Raw genomic sequence first — 24,772 nt, forward strand, 5'->3', positions numbered from 1 at the left:
AAGGGCTTCTGGGAAACAGTCAGTAAAGGGAGTCAAATCCTTCCCTCTCGGAGCGCACAGCCGGATTTGGAAACTTAACATGTCTACACCCGCTGTCTATGCCCAGCTGTCTGTCACAGAGCTTGGTGAACAGTGTATCTGGACCCATCACTTTGGAATTATGATCTAGGCCAGTGGTCGGCAAACTCATCAGTCAACAGAGCCAAATGTCAACAGTACAACGATTGAAATTTCTTTGGAGAGCCAAATTTTTTAAACTTCTTATCACGCCACTTCTTCAACATAGACTCGCCCAGGCCGTGGTATTTTGTGGAAGAGCCACACTCAAGGGGCCAAAGAGCCGCATGTGGCTCGCGAAGCCGCAGTTTGCCGACCACTGATCTAGGCAATGAACTAATTCTATTTTCCCTCTTTCTTTGTATAGTGTTGGGGAAAGTTGGGAATGCTGGAAGAGCTAATTCTTATTTTTTGTTTTGTTAATCCTCACCCAAGGATTTTTTTTCCATTGATGATTTTCTTTTCTTTTTTTCTTTAGAGAGAGAGTGAAGGGGGGGTGGGCAGAGAGAGAACGGTCGATGTTTGGTTGGTTGCCTCCCGCATGTGCCCTGACAGGGCGGGATAGAACCTGCAACCCAGGTGGGTGCCTTTGACTAGATGCCCTTGACTGGAAATCTAACTGTGACCTTTTGGTGTGTGGGGCCACGCTCTAACCACTGAGCAACATCAGCCAGGGCAAGAGCTAATTCTTTAAAAATAAATTTCACGTCTGGACTTGCTGAGAGGATATTCACCACAAACATGTGAGGATTGCAAAGTACACATATGTAGCATAAAATGCACTCAGAAATTTGATTTATTCTTGGACTGTACATTTCCCATGGACTGGGAAGTTCTTTTAAATCATTAAATATTAAGACGACCATCTCTGCTATTAAATTACAGTAAATGTTCTACCATTCAAATTAAGCCTTTATCCCTTTGAGAGTTTTCAACATCAATTGATTGAGCTTCAGGCTTTACAACGTTTACCCTTGTAGAGATCATCTTTATAGTTCCTCTGGGAAATGGGGAAATGGGAGTGTGCCACATTTTGTTTTCAAAACTATGAAAACGAGAAATTTTTTAAATTTAGGAAATGCATCTCATTAAATAAAGTTGTTGGATTTCATTCCCTCACATTTTTTTAAAAATTCTTCCATTTCAGAATTCTATTAGGTCATATTTTGACTAGGTTTCATTATGTTCTGGGGGAAAGATATAATTCTATGACAAGCAAGAAAACAAGTGCTGAGAAGGCAGGCACTTCAACTGCAAACATCCCCCCCCACCTTTAAAGGTGCCTGGTACAGAGTGTGTGATCTGTGAATATTTTTCAAGTGAATGACTGAAGACTTTAAAAAGGGGTTGTGTCGGAGTTAGAATTACTGTTCAAGTTGAATCATCTGCTAGGTTAGCTGATAAAAATCAACTTTTCATTTGTCACAAACTAGCCTAGTGTGGTCAAGTAAAAGTACAGGATAACCCAGTTAAATTTGAATTCAGATTAACAAATAATTATGTATTTACTGATTGATTTGAGAGAGAGAGAGAGAGAGAGAGAAGAGAGAGAGAGAGAGAAACGTGGATTTGTTGTTCCACTTATTTATGCCTACATTAGTTTATTCTTGTATGTACCCTAACTGGGGATGGAACCTACAACTATGGCATATCAGAATGAAACTCTGAGCTACCCAACCATGATCAACAAATACTTTTTAAAAATATTTTTTATTGATTTCAGAGAGGAAAGGAGAGGGAGAGAGAGATAGAAACATTAATGATGAGAGGGAATCATCGATCTGCCACCTCCCGCACCCCCACTACAGGGGATCTAGCCTGCAACCTGGACATGTGTCCGGACCGGGAATCGAACTATGACCTTTTGGTTCATAGGTCAATGTTCAACCACTGAGCCACACTGGCTGGGTGAACAAATATTTTTTTAGCATTGGTATGTCCCATTAGGGCATACTGGGTTTCCTATATTTTATCTGGCACCATAGTGTTGAGGTAGGAAAGAAAGATGATTTCATACCTCTTAGAAAGAAAACTAGAGACTGGCGGGGAAATGGTATCTGGATTTTACAAATAAGTACCTCCAAACAATTCTGAAGCAGGCCTGAAGACCACACTTGAGAAATTTTGATTTATAAAGTACCTGGCCCTGTACCAAGGATTGTATTTACATGATCTCAATGGAAACATCCTATGCAATAGGACCATTTAAAAAAATATTTTATTATTTCATTATTTTTGTTTTACAAATGAGGGAAGAGGCTCAGAGATAGGAGGTCACTTGTTCAAGTTTCCACATTTTCATTCAGTTCACCCCAAAAATATTTATGGAGAACTGTGTGCTGGTCTGGTCTATTGATTTCACACACAGTCGGCCTCCAGAGCTGGAAAATTCCAGTCTCTGCCCATTCCTCAGCTTCCCTCCCCTTCCCCACTGCAGCTGCAGTTTCCGTGGTAACAGAGCTACCTGCTTTCTGTAGCTAACAAGAGTTAAGAGCACTTGTAGAGGAACAAGCCAGAACCATTAGCGTTGACCTTAGCCTGGCTGGGGGATGGGGGAACTGCCAGAAGCCCTGAAGCCTTCTCCATCAGCGTTTTGTGCAAGTGTGAAGATCTGATGGGATCTCTACAGAACAAAAATTTGCCTACGTGAGTCCCAGCAGACTCCACAGAGGCATAGGTTTTCAGTTCAGAAGCTGCTGCAAACACCAGTGACACATTATGCATCCTTACCATTTATTAATTCATTAATCTATCATTCAACTAATAATTGAAGGGAAGGTGGCCTTCCATGTTTTAGACCAGTGGTCTTAGACCCACAGGTTGAGAACTGCTAGCAGGGTCACCTAAGACCATCGGAAAACACAGATATTTACATTACAATTCATAACAGTAGCAAAATTACAGTTATGAAGTAGCAACGAAAATAATTTTATGGTTGGGTGTCACCACAACATGAGGAACTGTATTAACAGGTCACGGCATTAGAAAGGTTGAGAACCACTGTTTTAGACAATGCTAGAAAAACCCTGAAGATATAATTGCTATCAAAATATTCATGGCCTATGGGGAAGGAAGAAGTTTTCATCTAGCCTTGGCCAGGTAACTCAGTTGATTCAACAGTTGATTAGACTGTTGTCCCGTTACGCCAAGGTTGTGGGTTCAATCCTGGTCAGGGCACATACAAGAATCAACAAATGAATGCATAACTAAGTGGAACAACAAATTGATGTTTCTCCCCCTCTACCTTCCTCTCTCTCTCTCTCTCTCTCTCTCTCTCTCTCTCTCTCTCAAATCAACAAAATTTAAAAAGTTTTAGATATACCGTTCTAGATTCTTCCAGCTGTTCTAATTATTAAATAGACATGAGACAGATTAACAAAGGAAATCAACTAGACTTGATTACACACATACATATGGGAACCCCACATACATAAGAGGTTCCAGGACAGAAAGGAAAAAGGCCAGCACACAGTTCTCAATGAATATTTTTTGGGGTGACTGAACGGAAATGTGGAAACTTGAACAAGCGACCTCCTATCTCGGAGCTTCTTTCCTCCTTTGTAAAATAAAAATAATGAAATAATAAAATATTTTAAAGTATGGCATTCTGGGCTAAGGAATGAGGTAAGGTGCCCTGGACCTTCTGAAAGGGAGGAGGTCATTTGAAGGATGATCAGAACAGCAGATGTTCCATCATAAGAAGTTTGCCCTGCCCTATAGATAGGTCACAAAAGGTTATTTCTGGTGATCATGCTTATTATGGGAAAGACCTGCAATTTAAATTCTTGTAGGTAGTTAAAGGAAGAGCAGAAGTTTCCCCTGAGTGTGCAGAATCTGGATTGCTGCCTTCAGCTCAAAATCGTCCACGTGTCCAAGAGGCCCCTTGGTGTTCTGGCCCCTTTAACCTCTCTACCTTCCTGTTTCTTAGAATCCAACAAGGATACATTTATTTTTTTGTTTATTCCTCAGCATATTCTGAGAGCCCATTATGTATGAGACCTATATTAGAGTCTGGGGAGGGGGGGGGGTGTGGGATACAGAGATGAGTTTAAAAAATAGAACAATATATTGGAAATGACCTGGTGAGATTGATGTTAGATGTTAAACGGATAATCACAATCACAGCAAACATTTACTGAGCACCTGCTAGGGCGCCAGGCTCTGTTTTAGGCAAAGGGACTACACCGATAAAGCAAAGGGACTTGATAGCCATTCTCATGGCGCTTACATTCTGGTAGAAAAAAAGGAAAAATGAGTGAATGAATCAGATAGTGTTCTTTCCGTGACAGTAAACAGGATATTTAACTCAAATGGGCTTAAATAAGAAGGAGAATGTATTGGCCTAATTCTGTGGTTGGCAAACTACGGCTCGAGAGCCACATGCGGCTCTTTGGCCCCTTGAGTGTGGCTCTTCCACAAAATACCACGGCCTGGGTGAGTCTATTTTGAAGAAGTGGCGTTAGAAGAAGTTTAAGTTTAAAAAATTTGGCTCTCCAAAGAAATTTCAATCGTTGTACTGTTGACATTTGGCTCTGTTGACTAAGGAGTTTGCCGACCACTGGCCTAATTCATTGAAAATGGCAAAGGCATAGTTAGTGGCATCGGTATTTATAAACGTACTCTATATGACGGCAGACCTCTATCGTTGTTCTGCTCCGCACTCCTTTTTCCTGCTTCTTGCCGCCAAAACCCTCTTTTCTATGAGAAACTAGTTGGTATCTGACCAAGGCCTGCTCAGCCGTCCCGGATTCCCTGATTAAACCCAATGAAAAGTATCCTTACGAGAGTGAGGCAGAGGGCGATTGGACACACAGACGAGGAGGTGGTGTGGAGGTAGAGGCAGGGGGCAGTTCGTTGAGGACTCACCCACCTCTGGTTCAGACCTCTGAGAATTGCTCACCCGCCTCGTGTTGGGCTGGGAAGGAGAACTACCTGGTGCGCGCCCTTGCCCTGTCTGGGGCATGCAGCTTCACTCTGCCGGCGATGGGAAGAGGGACCTAGCTGCTGGTGGGCTAGGCACATGTGTCTGAATCAGAGAGAGGACCCCCAACCGCCTGGGAGGGCCCGCTCTCCCCCCACAGCTATCCCCGCACCCCAGGGAGCCGGGCATTAATTAGCCAAAGGACAAATACCAGGACCGGTCATGAGAGAGACCACAGACGCAAGGAAAAAGCATTACATCTTAGTATCTTCAAGGCAAATCTCTGATGTTTTTTGAAGTTTCCATTCCGCACTGAGTTATGTAAACCATGTAGCCAGTCCTGCTTGCAGGAGATAATCTCCTTCTACCCGGAGGGGAACACACTTGGCTTTACCTTCTGCACGAACTCCTCGGACCAGTTATGGACGTGGTAACGTGATCCTGGCCTTGCCGAGGACTCGCCCGCCGTCCACGTATATTTAACTGTGCCTCTTCTCGGGGGCCCAGGGTACAGACTCGCTGCCCTTGTCAATCTCCTCCCCACCTGACACGGCCCATCAATCACCAGCCCTGGCAATTCTGCCTCCTGAAATAGCTCTTTACCCAAACCCGGTATCACTGTGTCCCATACTGCGAAGGCCACCACTACCTCAGTTTGGATCCCTCCAATCACATCCTGTCTCCTTGCGTTTGTAGTCCATTTTCCATGGCTTTAAAATATATATATATATATTCTTATTTCAGAGAATGGAGAGGGAGAGAGGGTTAGAAACATCAATGACGACAGAGAATCATTGATTGGCTGCCTCCTGCACACCCCCCACTGAGGATCAAGCCCGAAACCCTGGCATGTGCCCTGACTGGGAATGGAACCTTGACCTCCTGGTTCATAGGTTGATGCTCAACCACTGAGCCATGCCGGCCCGGCTTTCCATAGCCTTTTAAGACTGAAAACCTGACTCTGTCATTCCTCAACCTAAAATCCTCCAAGACCCTGGCTGGGTAGTTTAGTTGGTTAGAGCTTCATCCCCATATGCCAAGGTTGCGGGTTCGATCCCCAGTCAGGGCACATACAAGCATCAACCCAATGAATGCATAAAGAAATAGAACAACAGATCAACCTTTCCTTCTCTCTCTCTCTCTCTCTCTCTCTGTCTCCTGCCCACTTCTACTTTTAGGTATTGAAACTGAAGATGTACACGTCCTTAGGCCTGCCCATTCCCATTTGAGGAACCTAGATGTCTACTCTGAGGGAATAATAATAGCACTGAGCAAGAATAATACTATTTCCCAGTGTTTGAGTGGCTAATCTATGCAGGTCATGTTCAAGTTACTGGGACACATTTTTTTAAAATTTACTTATTTTTATTTTATTTTGTTTTTTATTGATTTCAGAGAGGAAAGAAAAGGGAGAGACAGAAATATCAATGATGACAGAGAACCATGGATGAGCCACTCCCTCCCCACCTGCACACCCCACCCTGGAGATCCAGCCTGCAACTATGGCCCTGACCCGGAAGCAAACCGTGACCTTCCGGGTTCATAGGTCGAAGCTCAACCACTGAGCCAGCCTGCCGGGCATTACCGGGATACATGTAGACGGGCAACGGAGATCACGTTCCTGTGTTCCTGGGGCTGACAGTCCCGTGGGGCGTCGATTGTCAAATTAGTTGAGATTTAAGAAAGTTCCCACAAGTTTAGAGACGGAGTGGCCTGCAGCCCAGGGAACAAACAGCCTTCGGAATCCACTAAAACCCGCTCAGCTGATCAATGAGGGCGCCCCTCGGGGGACGCGGGTTTGCCAGCCCAGCAGTGAGGATACCCAGCCTCTGAGCGCCAGCCAATCAACAAGGGCCTCCCTGGCGCCAACCAATCATCAAGGGCCGCCCTGGGGAGACCAATAGTTCCAGAGATGACGTCAACCGGTCCACGTGTCTGAAGGCCTTCCAACCTCTGACCTCCAAACCCCCTGTGAAATGGGCCCACCTGCAGAGATACTGCCCGGCTAGCACAGATCTCCCTTACTGCGACAGAAAATGAAATCCAGGCCCCGGTCCGGTGGCTCAGTTGGTTGGAACGTCATCTCATACACCAAAAAGGCTGCAGTCAGGGCACATAGCTAGGTTTTGGGTTTGATCCCCTGTCCGGGCACTTACAGCAGACAACTGATATATGTTTCTCTCTCTTCACCCCACCCCCCGCCCTTTCCTCTCTCTAAAATCAATGAAAAAACATATCACCCGGTCAGGATTAAAATAATAAATAAATAAAGTTCAGCACTGTGCCCAGCTTGGCGTGGCTCAGTGGTTGAGGGTCAACCTATGAACCAGGAGGTCACAGTTTGATTCCCCGTTGGGGCTCGCGGCCACATTGCGGGCTTCATCCCCAATGTTCGGGGTGCAGGAGGCAGCCGATCAATGATCCTCTCTCATCATTGGTGTGTTTTTAAAAAATATATATTTTATTTATTTTTTTACAGAGAGGAAGGGAGAGGGATAGAGAGTTAGAAACATCAACGAGAGAGAAACATCGATCAGCTGCCTCCTGCACACCCCCTACTGGGGATGTGCCCGCAACCAAGGTACATGCCCTTGACCGGAATCGAACCTGGGACCCTTCAGTCCGCAGGCCGACGCTCTATCCACTGAGCCAAACTGGCTAGAGCTCATCATTGATGTTTCTATCTCTATCTCTCTCTCCTTTCCTCTCTTAAATCATTTAAATATATATATATATATATCCTATATAATCCTATATAATAAAGAGCTAATATGCTAATTAGACCAAACAGCAGAACAACTGTCTGGATGACCTTCAGGACGAAGCCGGGGCTGCAAGAGCTGAACCCCTTGCACGAATTTCGTGTATCAGGCCTCTAGTGTGTGTGTGTGTGTGTGTGTGTGTGTGTGTGTGTGTGTACATTTTTTAAAAATTCAGCACTGTCTTTTTTCTTTTCTTTTCTCAGTCTTCTTGGGCTGCCATAATAAAGTGCCATTGACTGGGCAGATTGAACAACAGAAATTTGTTTCCTCACAGTTCGAGAAGTCCAAGATCAAGGTGTCAGCAGGGTTGGTTTCTCCCGAGGCCTCTACCCTTGGCTTGTGGGTGGCTGTCTTCCCCTGTGTCCTCACAGAGGGTAGATCATGTGAGGGACTTCTTCCCTCTGTGAACCTGAATGTGTGCAGATTTCCTCTTTCTATCAGAACACCAGTCATTCTGTTAGAATCCACTGTGGTGACTTATTTTACCTTAACTGCAAATACAGTTACACTCTGATATCCTAGGGGTTAGGACTTCAACATATGAATTTGGGGGAGCGGGGAGATACAATTCAGCCTATAGCAGAGTAGTAGTCTCTTTGTATTTTTTTTTTTTGTATTTTATTTTTTAAATATATTTTATTGGTTTTTTTACAGAGAGGAAGGGAGAGGGATAGAGAGTTAGAAACGTCAATGAGAGAAACATCGATCAGCTGCCTCCTGCACACCTCCCACTGGGGATGTGCCTGCAACCAAGATACATGCCCTTGACCAGAATCGAATCTGGGACCCTTCAGTCCGCAGGCCGACGCTCTATCCACTGAGCCAAATCTGTTAGGGCTTTTTGTATCTTGACAAAGTAAATGCACAACTACATATATGGCTCAGATTATTTCTGCATTTCTAAGCTCTCTGTGCTTTCCTGGGAATGTGTTTCTTTCCTCCAATGGGGGATGCAAAGTCCTTATTATCTCTAGATTTTGGATACATGCTAGGAGTTCTCCATATGAACCAATTTCTTATCAATTCTCTATGTTCTGGATTGCCCACCCATTGCTGGACTGCCCCTCCCACCAGGGACAGTGTCAACGTGGGGAACCTAATGTTCCTTGAGCAAAGGCGGAATGGAGAATCGTGAGGCTCTGGATACATGGTGCTCTAGCCAGCCTTTGCCTCAGCGTGTTATAGATTCCTAAAGAGTTGGGTCAGTTCTGTCCACGTATCCTGCCCTCCCAGTTGAAAAGTAAGAATCAGCGTGCGCTGTACTTCTCACAGCATCAGCGTCTAGGCTGGGGTGAGCCAGGTCTCCCAAAGCTTAAGCAGGCACCAAAGAACTCAGTGGTCGAGAGAAATAATATTTCAACCAAGGTTTTTAGAAATCACAATGAATGCAAAACAGGCCCCCGGGTACTTCAAGCTCGGTAGGGTGACAGCGGGAACCCTGGCCCCTCTGGGGCCAAGCCTTGGCTCACACTTCCAGGAGAAACTTGTTCTTGGCCATTTCCAATCTTCTCCCCAAATCTGCCTCCTGGGGAGGGGAGTGTAGGAGAAGGAGCGCAGTAAAAATGGCCTGAGCTGCTTCCAGACTTATCCTGTTTGAGCTGGTCTTCCTACTCTGTAAGGAATGACTTTCTTGTTCTCGGGGAGTAAAACCTTGGCTGCTCATTAACTTCCAAAGTCTCTGGGAATCCAAGACTTACCTACCCGTCTCCTGGGGGAGGGAAAAGCATGGATGGAGGCAAAAGCATGGATGTCAGTGCAAACCCTGTCCACAGTCTCCCTATCCCACAAGCCACGGTCCTGTCGATTGTATTCCCCCAAACACCACCTTCAGACCAGTTCTCTCCCTCTCCTTTGCAGGACTTCCAGTCTACCTCTCCCCTCCCCATCTTTCTCCTGGGTTCCTCCACTGGTCTCCTGATGGTATTCTGCTCCCATTCCTGCCCACCCCACAATGAATTCCCTACGAAAATAAGATTTTACCACTCTATGTCAAAGCAACCAGCACGTCCCCTTACAAAAAAACCAAGCTCCTTCACTAACGTCCATTAGGCTTGCAAGCTTTGGGAGTTGTAGAGTTTTCCTTGAAGCCATGTTTGTACAGTTTTTTCTAACTATGATGCCATATAATTCATTGCAAAACAGACCATGGCTATGAATATTGCTGTGTGTGTGTGTGTGTGTGTGTGTGTGTGTGTGTGTGTTTAGGTAGCCACAGAGCTGGGTTTGTCAACCTCAGTACTACTAACATTTGGGACCACTCTTTGCTGTGGGGGCTGTTCTGAGGTATAGAATGTTGAGCAGTATCCCTGGCATCCACCCAACAGCACGACTCAGTTGTCCCACCAAAATTACCTGCAGACATTGCCAACTGTCCCCCGGGGGCCCAAATCGCCCCTCTTTTGAGAGTCATAGTCACAGAATGAGATGACAAAGCAATAAAAGTGAAATTATTTTCGTTGGTTTATAATTAAATTTGTCTTTATATTGAGCTTGAGAAACATCCTTTATAGACCTACTTGGTGCTAAGTGAAATGAAACACACTCAATGCATTAGAAAATGCTGGTGTAAGATGGTCAGTACCCTGACTATTGAGGGAAAACATATTAAAACAAGGAACCACGGACACAGTTGCATAGCAGAGGGTTGGTCTTCACACCTTCTTACGTTCTGTAAATGGGCATTTTCTGGAATACTGGGCACATTGTGCCCGTCCAAGAACACAGGTCCCTTCATTAATTATTAGACATTGATGTATACGTAGCTTGGACTCCAGCCGGCAGTCAGCTCGTGAATCAGGGGGAAATTCCATGGGAGGATGTTGACCTAAAATTTTCATCTGGACACTGGGCCTTGTGTTCATGTTCTAGTGAGATTTCCAGACATAAATTTCTCTCCCAACTGCAGTCTTTTTTCTTTCTATCCCTGCCATCAAGATCACCCTCAAACCTCTTCACTGCTCTCCATCCCCATCCTCCTACTGTGGAGGCAACTGCCATCTTCTCTCTGGTGACCGCTATGTTAGGTGCCTCCCAGCATCCTCCCAGACCCCTCACAGCCATTCTCCAATCAGCTTTTGGATGAATGTGAATACACATGCGTGTCTCTCCATCTTAAAACCCTTTCACAGCCCTAGACAGTTTGGCTCAGTGGATAGAGTGTCAGCCCACAGACTGAAGGTTCTCAGGTTCAATTCCAGTCAAGGACACATACCTCGGTTGCAGGCTTGATCCCTGCCCCCAGTCTGGGCACATGCTGGAGGCAACCAATCAATGTGTCTCTCTCACATCAATATTTCTCTCTCTCTGTTTCTCCCTCTCCCTTCCACTCTAGAAATCAATGGAAAAGTATCCTCAGGTGAGGATGAAAAAAACAAACAAACCAAAAACAAAACCCTTCCATAGCAGCTCCAGCCATGTTGGAATGCTGTCCCATGCACCAAAAAGGTTGCAGGTTCAATGCCTGGTCAGAGCACATACCTAGGTTTCAGGTTCAATCCCTGTCAGGACTTGTACGGGAGGCAACTGATGGATGTTTCTCTCCACATCTATGTTTCACTCTCTCTCTTTAAAATCAGTAAACATATCCTCTGGTGAGGATTAAAAACGCACACAGCCTTAGCCGGTTTGGCTCAGTGGACCGAGTGCTGGCCTGCTGACCAAAGGGTCCTGTGTTTGATTCTGGTCAAGGGCACGTACTTTGGTTGCAGGCTCCTCCCCAGCCTGGGCCCTGGTCAGGGCTTGTGCAGGAGGCAACCAGTCGATGTGTTTCTCTTTCGCATCGATGTTTCTGTCTTTCCTTCTCTCTTCACTCTCCCTGAAAACCAATGGAAAAACATCCTCGGGCGAGGATTAACAAAAAAATTAAAAAATAAACACCACATACACACATTTCCACAGCAAAGTATTGCCCCAACCCCTCACACCACAGGGATAGCTACTGTCAAATCAAAACAAAACAACAAAACCAGTAACAAAATGTTCACAAAGATGTGGAGAAATTGGAATCCTTGTAAGGCCAATCTCAAAAAGACAAATACTGTATGATTCCATTTATATGAGGTACTTACAGTTGAAACTGATAGCAAAGCAGAAGAGACTAGGAAAACCAGAACTTAGCTTTTAGCGAAAATTATTAAATTGGTTCCCTTAAGGGTTGTAACCGCACTGGAATGTAGTCCTGTCATGGGGCCCTGAGGGATAAGCAAGTTTCAGGGATAAGCATAAAAAATATACTTCGCTTAAGATAACAGAAGAATGTAGTCTTTTAAACACAGGATGTATAGCTCTGGTTTTTTTCTGCCCTTAAGATAACATCACTGACTTATAATCCTCAAGATGTCTTGCAGAACTCTGTAAGCACGAAAGACCACCTGGCCATAGTCATGAGACCCCGGACAACATGCCACTAAGCACTAAATAAATCAGGTGAAATTGCTGAAGCTTGCACAAGAACGAACCGATCGACACAGCCATGACCCTGAACCCTTTACTCATGATTATTCATGATTTTTTTTTTTGCCTTTATAAACAACACCCCCCAACACACATTGTAAGCCATTGGTGGGGGGGGGGGTCGGGTCTGGGTTTTAAGCAAAAGCTTCCCATTTTCCTTGTGTGGCTCCCACAATAGAGCAACCCTGATTCCTCCACTGCGATGGTCAAGGTTCAGTGTTTGGCTCTGCTGTGTGCTGGGCGGAGGAACTCTCTTTCTGTTTGGCTGCACAGAGACAGAGAGTAGAATGGTGGGTGGTGGGGGTGCCAGGAGGGGTTGGGGAGGAGACAAAGGGGAGTGACGGTTTAATGGAGACAGAGTTTCAGTTTTACAAGATGAAAGGAGTTCTGGAGACGGTGGTGGTGATGGCTGCACAACATTATGAATGTATTTCACACCACTGAACTGTACACTTAAAAATGGTGAAGGTGGTGCCCAGCCAGTGTTGCTCAGTGGTTGAGCATTGGCCCATGAGCCAGGAGATCGCAGTTTGATTCCCAGTTAGGGCACAAGCCAGGGTTGCAGGCTCCAACCCTAGTGTGGGGCGAGCAGGAGGCAGCCAATCAATGATTCTCATCATGGATGTTTCTATCTCTTTCTCCCTCTCCCTTTCTGTCTGAAATCAATAAAAATATATTTTTAAAAAATGGTTAAGATAGAAAATTTGACGTTACATGTATCTTGCCACAATAACAAAAATGACAAGAGAAAAGATGTCGGACAAGGCTGGCCAGTGTGGTTCAGTGGTTGAGCATCAACCTATGAACCAGGAGGTCTCGGTCTGATTCCTGGTGAGGGCCCAGACCCGGGTTGCGGGCTCAGTTCCCGATGTGGGGCATGCAGGAGGCAGCCAATCAATGATTCTCTCATCGTAATGTTTCTAACTCTCTCCCTTCCTCTCTGAAATCAATAAAAATATATATATATTTTTTAAAAGATGTAGGTCAAGGTTCCAGTCATCAGAAGGCATGATGAGGGGAAGGAGATCCACCTCCGGGATGGCTCATTCAAGTGCCTGGCAAGTGGATGCCGGCTGCAGCCAGGAAGCCTCCCTTCTCCCACTCAGGGCATCGCCACTGAGCTGCTTGAGTGTCCTAGCAACATGGCGGCTGGCTCCCTCCAGAGTGTCTGATCCAAGAAAGCACGAAGCAGGAGCCTCAGTGTCTTTTCCGACTTAGCCCGGGCAGTCCCACCTGGTCATTTCTGCAATTGGTGACACATCCCTGCTCAGGGTGGGAGAGTACTTTACAAGGAGGTGAAGATGGCCGAGCGCCATCTTGGAGGCTGGTTATTACAATCAGAAATGGTGACGGAGGGGTGTGAACGTGGATTCTCAGAAGGCGATCCTTCCCCGAAGCCGCCAGATAAAAGCTCAACCCAGCCCATACCTTGATTTCAGCCTCAAGGCGTGAGATCCTAAACGAAGAGTCCAATCGAATGTGCCTGGACTTCTGACCTATAGAACGGTGAGATGATAAATGGGTGTTGTTTGAAGCCACTGAGTCTGTGGTAATTTGTCACACACAAATAGAACCCTAATACAGAGCTGTTGTCAGACTGGACCATGGGATCTGAATTAGACAAGGAGGGACGTAAACTCAGATGTCGTAGACTGAGTGTGCCAATAAGGTCACAGAATTTTGTGTGTGAATTGTGTGGGTGGGTGGGGGAAGGGAAGACCTGGAGGGACAGGGGCTAGTGATGAGAAAAAACAAAAAACTATATAATATCAAGATTGCAGACACAATGCAGTTTCTTTTTTTTTTTTTTAATCTTTATTGTTGAAACTATCATATAGGTCCTCCTTTTCCCCCCATTAACCTTTCCCAGCCCGTTCCATCCCCCACCGCAGGCTCTCACCACCCAGTTGTCTGTGTCCCTGGGTGATGCATATATGCATACAAGTTCATTGGTTGATCTCTTCCCACCCACCCTCCCCTGTGACAAAGTCTAGATAGATAGATAGACAAGTAGACAGGTGGATGGATGGATGGATGGATGGATACGCATAGAAAAAAAATAAGACATTCTAAACTAATCAGTTGCTTGGCAATTTAAAAGGCAAGAAAGTTCGCCTTTCATTTCTAGTCTCTGAATAAATAAGAAAAGGAAGTCGACAATCAAATTAGTTGCATGAATGAACACTCTTTCAGTTACTTATGTTAAACGGACTGAAAAAAATCAGTTTTGTTTTCCTTTAGAAAATATTTCATATTTTCAACCTTAAGTATTTTAAAAGCTGTTTCATTTTATTTTTTTTAAGTTTTTAAAATGTGGTTATAGTCTGAGAAAACATTCAGAAGTTTGGACTTTTTTTTTTTTTTTTTTTTTAGCTGTCTGTTACCTTCCCCAAAAAAACTGTTTAAGAACAAAAACTAGCAAACATAAAAAAACTTAACTTAACCCATACCTGACACATGCCACGAACTCAGTTCATGTTTATAAACTGAATAACTAAGACAATAAGATCTACTATACCATCAGAATTAATGTTATTAACTAATAAACACAACTTTAAAATGTAGCAGCACTCTAACAAGGAAATACTCTATCTTTAGTTATGACTAATATAAATTTTTTTAATTGATTTCAGAAAAGAAGGGAAAGGGAGAGATAGAAACATCAATGATGAGAGAGAATCATGGATCAGCTGCCTCCTGCACACCCCACACTGGGGATCGAGCCCACAACCCAGGCATGTGCCCCTGACCGAAAGTGAACCTGGGACCCCTCAGTCCGAAGGCCAACGCTCTGTCCACTGAGCCAAACCAGCCAGGGCTAAAAATTGTAATATAGAAGAAAAAAAGGTGGACTAAGTACCCCTAAACCTTAAGAGCAGTTAACCCTCTGGTGTTTAATTATATCAAGAATCTGCAACGATTTCTTCCCATTGACCAAATAATTGTGCTCCTGGGGAGTCCTCATTAGGAAAGAAACAACAAGGAGGGCCCCAAACAATGCATGTACAAGCACTGTCATTCTGCTCTTCTTTAAATTGATGAAAATAAATTTAGAAAGAAGCTGAAAGCCCCATCATTTCTGAATGGCAAATACATTTTGGTGTATCCCAAAGATGAATATTTAAGCTGTCAGTACAAGTTACGTCTCTAAAGAATGGTTAGCCCTGGCTGGGTAGCTCATTGGTTAGAGTGCCGTCCCCATATGCTAAGGTTTCGGGTTCCATCGGGGCACATACAAGAACCAACCAATGAGTGCATGAATAAGTGGAACAACAAATCCATGTTTCTCTCTCTCTCTCGCTCGCTCTCCCTTCCTTTCTCCCTAAAGTTTATTTTTTAAAAGGTGTAAGTGCTGATGAGATTATGTTAAGTTAAAAACTTGACATGCACATCATGCAGAATGCCAGCTCCGTAACAGCTGGGAACTTAGCTTTGTTCGCTGCTGTAGACAGACCTGGCACCTAAAACAATGCTTTGCACATAGGAAGCACTCACTTAAAAAAATGTTGAATGAATGAATGAATGAATGGTATGCTCACAATTTCATTAAAAGTGGTTTTCATGCCCTAACCGGTTTGGCTCAGTGGATAGAGCGTCAGCCTGCGGACTCGGGTCCCAAGTTCAATTCCAGTCAAGGGCGTGTACCTTGGTTGCGGGCACATTCCCAATAGCGGGTGTGCAGGAGGCAGCTGATGGATGTTTCTCTCCCATCTATGTTTCTAACTCTCTCTCCCTCTCCCTTCCTCTATGTAAATAATCAATAAAATACATTTTTAAAAAGTGGTTTTCATGACTATGTTTGCATTGAAACGAATGGGTGAAACTACTATTTCCAGACTACCCCTGCTGGGTCCGCTTGCTGGTGACTTCCATATTTTTCCCCCTTCCTATATTTTTCTGTAATTTCTAAAGTAGCCACAATGGGCACATTTTCCTTGAGTAGCGTGAGAGAATAAAACAATCTTATCTAAAAGAGAGAACTTGTGGGGGACAGGCCAGCCCCGATAACCTATTCCTCTCAAAGCCAGGACAACTGCGGTGGATTAGGGATGGACTCGGTTACCTTCGTTCTTCCTGATTCTTCCTGCCTGGAGCCCTCTCCACCCCCACGGCTGTCATTTGATCCAAGGACACTTTGGAGGGTCAGCAAATGGGGAAACACGTGGGTGGCCCTCTCTGGAGGAGCTCTCTGCCCAGCCACAGCTACCCATTGGGTGGTTTCCCCTTCTGTGCTACTCAAGTACCCTACCCTCCAGGTCATTCATAGGCTGTTGTGACATCACTCATCCATGTTAGACTGTAAACTTCACCAAGGCAGGGGCGGGGGTGCAGCTGGTGAGTGGGGGGAGGAGGGGAGCGGCGTGTAGTGTAGAGGGGACCTGCTTCACCCCGCCCCCTGCTGATGGACACCATCACTTCAGTCTGTCTCTCTGGAAATCGATGATAATTACGATAGAAATAATGATTCTAGATGTTATGATGGATTGTAATATTGCCAATACCCTTACCCTAGTCTCCTCTCCTCCGACCTTCCACTTCACATGCTGAGCCCTGTCCATCCTAGGTTTCTCTCCATCCTTCCAACCTTGTTCTCTCCATCATCTCCACATCTGCTGTATGTTCTTCCCCCGAGCTTCACCCGAATTCTCATTCATGTTTCAGCGTAAATGTCACCTCGTTCCTGGGGTCTTTTCCGAGAATGCCCGACTCCCTCCATCTCCATAATTAACACCCATTCTTTGCTGTGGATAATGGATGCATTCTCTATTTATAAACCCATTAAACACTAATCCTTGTTCCCCCTTTCCCAGTATCCACTTTCTGTCTCTATGAATTTGAATACATCACATAAGTGGATTCATTAAATATTTGTCCTTTTGTGTCTGGCTTAAGCCACTTAGCATAATCTCCGCCAGGTTCATCCATGTTGTATCACGTGTCAGGATTTCCTTCCTTTTGTAAGACTGGACGAAATTCTGTTGTATGGATGGACCACATGTTGTTTTTCCATTCATTTATTGATGGACACTTGAGTTGCTTCCATCGCTTGGCTGTTGTGAATAAGGCTGCTGTGAACGTGGATTTGAGACCCTGCCTTTAATTTTTTGGGATAGATACCCAAAGGTAGAGTTGCTGGGTCATACGGCAGTTCTCCATATGAGGACTCTCCGTACTGTTCTCCATAGCAGTCGTACCATTTATCATCCCACCAACAGTGCACAAGGTTTCAATTTCTCCACATCCTTGGCAACACTTCTCTTTCTCTTTCTTTCTTCTTTCTTTGTTTCTTCCTTCCTTCCTTTCTGTCTTTCCTCCTAATAATAGCCATCCTAATGGATGTGATATCTCATTGTGGTTTTTATTTGCATTCTCTGATAATTAATGGTGTTGAGCATAATGTACTGTTGGCCATTTGTATATCATCTTTGGAGAAATGCCTATTGAAGTCCTTTGCCCATTTTTCAATCGGGTTTACTTATTTGTGTTGAGTTTAGGAGTTCTTTATATGTTTTGAATATTAACTCCTTGTCAGATATATCATTTGCAAATATTTTCTTTTTAAATTTTTACTTATTGATTTTAGAGAGAGAAAGGCAGAGGAAAAGAGAGAGAGAGAGAGAGAGAGATCAATTTGTTATTCCACTTATGTATGTATTCATTGGTTAATTCTTTTTTAAAAAAATGTATTTTATTGATTTTCTTACAGAGGAAGGAAGACAGATAGTTTGAAACATCGATCAGCTGCCTCCTGCACGCCCCCTCCTGAGGATGTGCCTGCAACCAAGGTACATGCCCTTGCCCAGAATCGAACCTGGGACCCTTGAGTCTGCAGGCCAACACTCTATCCACTGAGCCAAACCAGTTAGGGCAGCATTGGTTGATTCTTGTATGTCCAACCTGCAACCTTGGCGTTTAGGGATGATGCTCTAACCAACTGAGCTACCCGGCCAGGGCTGCAAATATATTTTTCCCCATTCCACAGGCTGATGGTTTCCTTTGATGCATAAACGTTGTTCGAGGTCCCACTTGTCTACTTTTGCCTTTGTTGCCTGTGTTTCTGGTGTCATATCCAAGAAATCATTGGTTATCTCCAATTATCTTTAAAAATTACCTTGACTTCCTTAGTCAGATCCTCACTCCCTGCTCCACCCCCGTAGAGGAAAAGGAACATATATCTTCATGAGCTCTCATGCCTCCCCAGAATTGAGTCCTGGGAAGTCGGCGTGCAAAATACTTGTTGAAAGAGTGAATGATCCATTGTTTGGTGTCCCATAGAATTTTATTCATAGTTTACACCTAACTTTCCCAAGACGGGGGGTGGGGGTGGGGGGTGTCTCTCAGTTCTTCTGGTCGACACCCTGAAGGGAGAAAGGGAGCTTCCGGGGAGACCCACCAAGTCCCCGTATTGCAATATGGCATCTAAGAAACAGAAAGTAGCTCCAGGTGCCCCGGAGGGCTCTGCGCCCGGCGGGAGCGTGGGAGCCTTCCTGCTCTTTGATTGCAGGGTTAATGAGGTGAAACCCCTCCGCCCCTCGCTCCCCGCACCCCTCCTTTGGTATGCAGAAACCTGAGGCCTCTGGGGGCTTAGGGGAGGCTGGGGCTGGAGGAGGCTGGAGGCGGGGAGGTGGGAAGGTCAGGTTCTTGCCTGAACCCTTCCTGAATCTTTCTCGCTGCAGCTGGAGACAGCTTTTGATTGGGTGGCCTGCTCCAGAAAGGGGGCGGGGGGCGGGGCGGGGGGGGGGGCTGTAAGGAGAGGCAAGGTCTCTACCCGCTTCCTGGATATGGAGACATTTGCTAGGTGCTCACTCCCTTCCCGAATATGGAGACATTCCTCGGGTCGAGGCCTCCCCCATTCTTGGATGTGGACACAGTCATCCTTGCTTTGCCTTCCTAAGCAAGATCGCGTGCCCTGCCTCACTGGTGCACCCGTCCCTTCTGCACGTGGCGCAGGGAGCTCGGGCAGCCCCCCTCCGCCGAGGTGGAAGACCGAGGGTGGAGGGGTCAGGGGAACAGGCCGGCTTCCTTCCAAGCCCTCGCGAGGGCCTCTCGCCCCAGCTGGAGGGATTAAGGCAAGGAGGCTCCTGGCGTCCCTCAGTCTGGGGTGGCTGCCGGGGAGCGTCCCAGGAGAGACGGGGTGGGCCAGAGGGCTGGAGGCTCCCAAATCAATCTGGGGCCTGGAGGTCATTAGAGCGGTGGCCTTCAAATTAGGTTGCTGGTAACCCGGAGGCAGGCGTGCACGCCCTCCGAGGGCGGAAGAAAGGAGGCTTGTTTATGAGAAGCAATTTCCCAGCGAGGGGCCCTCTGGTTCTCCTTTCGCGGTGGCCCTTCAGCCACTTTGCAAATGAATGGCAGACGGCTCGCCGACCCCCTAATCTTAGGGAGGCGCATTGTCCTGGGACGTAAAAAAAAAAAAAAAAAGTTTTTCTTTTTTTTTTTTAAATCCTCGGGATCCCCAAACCAGACCATTAGGAGGGAGTGAACATGCCAGGATTTGCTTCTGGCCCAGGAAGGTTAACTCGTCCAATAGAAGGCACACGTTGGCGATCGTGCAGGGTCTTCTGTTTCCCAGGACATTTATGTGGGAGAGAGGCTCTCGCTAGCTTTCGGTGAAAGACAGGAGATAATCGAGTGCTGTAGCTCCCTCTTCGATATCAGTCAATCTGCAACTCGCTGTGAGTCGTTTCTCTGCTGGTGTACCCCTGCCTAACAGGGTTCCACATCCGACATGGCGACCATGTGTGGGTTCTACAACAAGATTACTCTATAGGGCTAATATTTATTATTATGTAGAACATTACTTACATATAATTGTGTGTAAGATTAGTGTGTATATAATGCATAGCTCATGGACACAGACAATAGTTCGATGAAGGCATGGGGTGGGATGGGAGCTGGTCAGAGGGGGGACAAAGATGGGGTGGGATGGGGGACATCTGTGACACCCTCAACAATAAAAATGAATTTTAGAAAAAGATTAGCACATCTAGAAGTCCACGTGTCCAGCGGGCGGGGCTGCAAAATCCCTCCCTGCAGCCGGGGTTCGAGAGCAGAGTTCTGAGCTGTGGTGGCCTGGATGTGGCAAGACGGGTGTTTAGAGCGTTTCTTCCCCACTTTGAGCGTTAGTTGAAAGGCGTGCTTTGGAAACGGTAGCCAAAGGAGGCGTTATGCTTCCAGAAAAGTCTCAAGGAAAAACATTGCAAGCCACAGTAGGATGTAGCTGTTGAATCCAGCTCCACAGGGAAGGGCGGAGAGCTTTCCAGTTAGCGTGAAAGTTGGAGATAAAGTTCTTCTTCCAGAATACGGAGGCACCCATAAGTTTGGGACGACAAGGATTCCTTTTTTTTTTTTTTTAATATATATATTTTTATTGATTTCAGAGAAGAAGGGAGAGGGAGAGAGAGATGGAAACATCAATGATGAAAGAGAATCATTGATCAGCTGCCTCCTGCACACCCCACATTGGGGATCAAGACAGCAACCCAGGCATGTACCCCTGACCAGAATCGAACCCGAGACCCTCCAGTCCGCAGGCCGACGCTCCATCCACTGAGCTAAACCAGCTAGGGCTGGACGACAAGGATTCTTTCTTATTTAGTGATGGTGACCTTTTTGGAAAGTATGTAGACTGAAATAAATCACAGTGGAAAATGGCATCACGGGGGTGGGAGTGGAGGTGGAAGTGAAAAAGGGCATACAGGGGATAAATGGTGACAGGAGAAATAAAATTAAATTTAAAAAAGAAAATGGCATCATGTGAAGCTGCCCAATCCATTGAAGTCCTAAAATCTTTTATCATGTAAGTAATTTCAGCTTCTCTTTTATAATAAACTAGTGACATCCAGTCATTAAAATTTAGTTTCACTGTATGGATATAAACATTGTGGAATAAAAATATATAAATACCTAGTAAATGGTTCAAAAAAACATTTATTTATATGTTAGTATATAATATTATATATTTAATTATGTATGTTATTTATAACATAATAAGAATATACAATAAGTAAGGGACATATGTTTTTGCAAGCCCTACACATTCCTGATACCTTGCTTCTTGAATGTCACTGAATACTGTCTCATTCTCGCAGTAAGGACCATTCATCAAAGATAAGTAGGTGAGCCCTAGCCGGTTTGGCTCAGTGGATAGCGTGTCAGCCTGCAGACTGAAGGGTCTCAGGTTCGATTCTGGTCAAGGGCAAGTACCTTGGTTGCAGGCACATCCCCAATAGGGGGTGTGCAGGAGGCAGCTGATAGATATTTCTCTCTCATTGATGTTTCTAACTCTCTATCCTCTCTCCCTTCCTCTCTGTAAAAAATCAATACAATATATTTTTAAAAAACACTATATTAAAAAAAGATGAGTAGGTGAGCTAAGCATTCTCACAGTGGGTTCTGACGATAACCCTTTGGTGGATACACAGCCCAGCCCAGATTTGAACCCAGCTGGTTTGGGAATGCTAGTCCTGGTTCTTAAACCACAGCATTGTATTGCCTCATCCCTGAGGAGTTGCGTTAGTTGAAGCCCAGTATTCAAGGTGTTGCAACTTGGTGCTCCACTTGGTGCCAGAACCTTCTTCTCAGATACCATTGGAATCCAAAGGGAACAGTCACATTCTTCCAACGCTACCTTCACACCAGCATCACGACCCTGAGAGTCCTCCTTCTCCTGTTGCCACATGTGAGCTGCCATGCTCCTCTGTAAGGCCACCCTCTCCACTTGGATCCCATTCTCCTCTCTGTTCAAGGGCATCATTATAGCATTCTTCTCCTTTCCTGCATCACCAATAACGCCACAGTGACAAATACAATGGTTGAGTTTCAGCACTTAGAAGTACTTGATAGTTTATCAAGTACTCCTCCTTCTTCTTATTTTTATTTATTTATTAATTTTAGAGAGGGAAGAAGGGGGAGGGAAGGAGGGAGGAAGGGAGGAAGGGAGGGAGAGAGAAAGAGAGAGAGAGAGAGAGAGAGAGAGAGAGAGAGAGAGAGATTTGTTGTTCCATTTATTCATGCATTCATTCGTTGATTCTTGTATGTGCCCTGACCAGGAATTGAACCCTCAACCTTGACATATCAGGACAATGCTCTAACCAACTGAGCTACCTGGCCAGGGCCCATCCCTTCCTTCTTAATAAAATCAGGATGCAATGGGGATTGGTATCACCAGACCCCCTGGATGATGCTCTCCCCTGACTTTCTTCCTTTCTCACTGTAGTAGCCAGTGTCCAAGATGGCCCCCAATAATCCTCACCTCCTGGTATTCACTCCCTGGTGGCCTTGCTTGGCCCATCCTTGAAATAATCATGGGGCCAAGAGGATATATGGCTCTCCTTGGCCAGACCTGGGTCCTCTGCCCACTCCTGGAGTCACCCGGGGGTGGGGGGAATTAACCCTGCCTGCAACATGAAATGAATGTGAGAGACGGGGTCATCTCAGAAGAGATGTAGTGAATGCTTTGTGGGTAAAGACAACATATGCGGTTGGATACACGGTAGCTGTTATAAGAAAGCCAAGGAGTGCAGCTGGGTTCAGATACTGAAACACACAGGTCAGCTTAATTCAGATCCACATTCATGCTTTCTCTCTTTCCTCACATGTTTCTCATGGAGTAGCAAATATTTCTGCCCAGTTCCTTCTATTCGACATTCAGCATGTGGGGGCTAGTCAAAGTTTGCACTTATTTGGGGCTGACTAAACGTGAGACATGGTTTTGTGTGTTTTGCATAGATTTTCTTACTTTATCCTCTTTACAATCCCATGAGGTCATACTTTTAATTGTCACCTCTGCTTTACAGAAGAAGAAACTGAGGTACAGAGAAGTTTGGTAACTTGCTTATAGGCACATAGCGAGTAATCTATGGAGCCAGAATTGAGGTCCAGACAGAATAAATCCAGATTCTATCCTCAACTGCCATATGTTATGCTGTGTCTCTAGGATTCTGTTCATTTTAAACAGAATTCTCATCCAGCAGGGCATCAGAGAGCAAACATGTCCCTTTATAGGTAGTTCCCTAAAGAAGGATGGGTTTGGTCCTGGCCAGGTAGCTCAGTTTGGGTATATTATCGTCCCAATACGCCAAGGTTGTGAGTTCAATCACTGGCCAGGGCACATACAAGAATCAACCAATGAATTCATAAATAAATGGAACAACAAATCCCTCTCTCTATCATTAATTTAAAAAAATTATTTTAAAGATTGATTTGCATGAATGAGGGAGCATCACTGTGGCAGTGGTTCCCGCTGGGTAGTCTCCTGGTTATAAGGGTAAGAAGCCCAATTTAGTTCACATTAAGCTTCCCCCACACATGAGCGTTTTCAATTGGCCAACCTCTGCAGAATGGCGGGGGTGCAGCTGGTCAGAGAGGGTCACAATGACAACTCAAACTAGTTTAGGCAAAGAGGGGGAATGTCTTGGCTCCAGTAACCAAATCCCAGAGAGGGAAGGAGTGTAGCTGTGCTCAGGGTGATGGGATGCAGCCAACAGCTGTCTCTCTACCACTCGAGTCTACGTGTTGGCTGTGTGCTGCCATGCAAGACTTCCCCATGAGGTCAGAACAGTGCTATTCCTAGGTTATCAATCTGCAAGGCATAGTCTTGCTTCCCTTGTCCCAAGAAGAAGGTTAACTGGCCTGGCGTGGGCCGCACTCTAACCCCGTGGCCTGGGAACACAGAATAATACAATAGACCACCTTCGGTGAGAATAGGGGTAGAAGATAAGCAGCCCCCAAAAGAAGGGGTAGGGTTATTGTCCCCCAAAAAACAAGAAGGAGTGTTACATAGAGCAAACCATTAAAATCTCTTTTGTGGGGCCTCCAGACCCCCTTTCTTGGAGGAAGTAACCTATGCAATGAGGCCTCAAAGCTGAGCAGGAATGTGTTGAAAAGGAAATGGGAGAAATGAGAATTCAGATTGGGCATGTGCAAGAGTTTAAGGATGGGAAAGTGGAAGGAACCAGAAGTAGTTTGTTCTAACTTGTGTGTGGAGGTAGTCGTGGTGGGGTACGGTGGAGTATGGCTGCAGAGGCGATCACAGTGAGCCTCATGGAGCCTGAACTTGACCTTGAAGGTATGCTTCGGATGGGTGCAGTGGGTATAAGGTGGGAATTAACCTTGGTACATCAAGAAACAAAATGAAGACTAGTGAGGCCAAAGCGTAGTGGTCAGCCACAGGGAGCTGGGAGGCAGGACCTTGTGGGCTGGCAAACCCCTCCTTGAACATTAACTAGCACGGGAAGCACAGGGAAGTCATAAGCAGAATCGGTAGAGTGGGGTGTCGCTGAAGCTGTGGGGGTTACCGGAGAGGCACCTCATTGTAAGTGTGCTAAAGAGCCGTGGAGGAGGGAAGAGAAGCAGGACGTGGCTACTTCATCTCCCCGCTCTGTCCAGGCAGTTCCTGTAAGTTCCCTGTCCCACACAACCCCAACCAAGGTAAGTCTAACTGTCCTCGGTTTGTGACAAGAAACCAGCATCCCAAAGCCACAACCCCAGCGAGGGTCTGAGCCAGGCTGTGCCTGAACTAGCAAGACCCTCTTTCGGATGTTGAATTCCGAATGCCGGTTTGGGAATACCACGTCCCGGA

General features: G+C 45.6%; 1 protein-coding gene across 1 annotated transcript in view; it reads right to left on the minus strand.

Moving 5' to 3' along the window:
- Positions 1-13,654, minus strand: part of PEG3 (paternally expressed 3) — a 50,094-nt gene extending 36,440 nt beyond the window's left edge. Inside the window, exon 1 of the mRNA XM_054710402.1 lies at positions 13,621-13,654. The gene's annotated coding sequence lies outside the window, so the exon portion shown is untranslated. The remainder of the gene's footprint in view (positions 1-13,620) is intronic.
- Between the last annotated feature and the right edge of the window lie 11,118 nt (positions 13,655-24,772).

This window comes from Eptesicus fuscus, chromosome 21 (assembly GCF_027574615.1).
Source record: "Eptesicus fuscus isolate TK198812 chromosome 21, DD_ASM_mEF_20220401, whole genome shotgun sequence".
Lineage (NCBI taxonomy): Eukaryota > Metazoa > Chordata > Mammalia > Chiroptera > Vespertilionidae > Eptesicus > Eptesicus fuscus.